We start from the raw sequence: 1,274 nt of genomic DNA on the forward strand, positions 1-1,274 counted from the left end.
GAAAACATGGATTTCTACCATCTCTGGAAGTATCTTGCTTTGGGCACTCGGATTGGGTTTGCTTTTTATGGTGATCCGATGCTCCCTCCACCGCATTCAAAAACAAAGGAAAACACAGGAACAAATATGGGCCACCTTTCTAGAATTGAGGCAAAACAAAAAGGGGGAAATGCAGGGGCCATTGAAAATAATATGCTAAGAATAAATAAGGCTCAAGGACAGTATCTCTAGCTAGTTGCACTTTTGATGAACTCCAGTAGTCAAGGATACTATCTCTAGTTGAACTTTAATGAACTTTAGTAGGCGCCGAGAAGGCGGACAAAATAGAAAAAGTTTAGAGACAAGGAGCTAAGCCGAAGGTCACATCTGGGTGCAGAAAGTTTGTTTTTCATTGTGTTATTTCTGCTGATGTGGGGTTTGTGGGGTATAAATAAAGTGAGGCGGAGGCTTTAGGCGCGGCCGCCATGTTCTCTGTTTGTCTTTGTCTTGTGTGTCTGTTCATTCTCCACCACCCCCGGCACGGGCCCCAACAAAATTATATTTTCTAAGTCAAAAATAGTCAAATATCAGAAATTTGCTAAGTAAGGTTCAAACTATTTACTCTGAGTCGAGTTACTGAGATAATGTGGACATTGTTCACATCTCATAGGGGTGAAAGTCAATGAGCAAGTCTTGGAAATGCACTGTCTTACTTGGGTCTTGTCCTAAATTTTATAGGTTCACCCATCATGCCCTTGGCTTTTCTTAATTAGCCATGTCTGCTTACCTCTTCCTCCAGTTTCTCTCTATTTTTCCCCAGCTATGTTGTCATTATTTCCTGAAATCCTTAAAGCTTGCACAGACCCAGAGCACTATGAGGTTTATCACAAGAGATAATTTCTTCTTTTTTTGAGACAGGGCCTGGCTCTGTCACCCAGGCTGTGGTGCAGTGATGTGATAGAGGCTCACTGCAACCTCTGCTGCCAAAGCTCAAGTGATCCTCTCTTCTCAGCCTCCAGAGTAGCTGAGACTATAGGCAGGAAACCACACCCAACTAATCATTGTAATTTTGGTAGAGACTGCGTTTTGCCATACTGCCCAGGCTGATCTTAAACTCCTGGTCTCAAGTGATCCTCCTGCCTCCCAACATGCTAGGATTACAGATGTGAGTCACCGTGCCTAGATGAAAAGTGATGAATCTTAATTAAAAAAAAAAAAATTCTGGCCGGGTGCGGTGGCTCAAGCCTGTAATCCCAGCACTTTGGGAGGCCGAGACGGGCGGATCACGAGGTCAG

This window comes from Colobus angolensis, unplaced genomic scaffold (genome assembly GCF_000951035.1).
Source record: "Colobus angolensis palliatus isolate OR3802 unplaced genomic scaffold, Cang.pa_1.0 Scaffold700, whole genome shotgun sequence".
NCBI lineage: Eukaryota > Metazoa > Chordata > Mammalia > Primates > Cercopithecidae > Colobus > Colobus angolensis.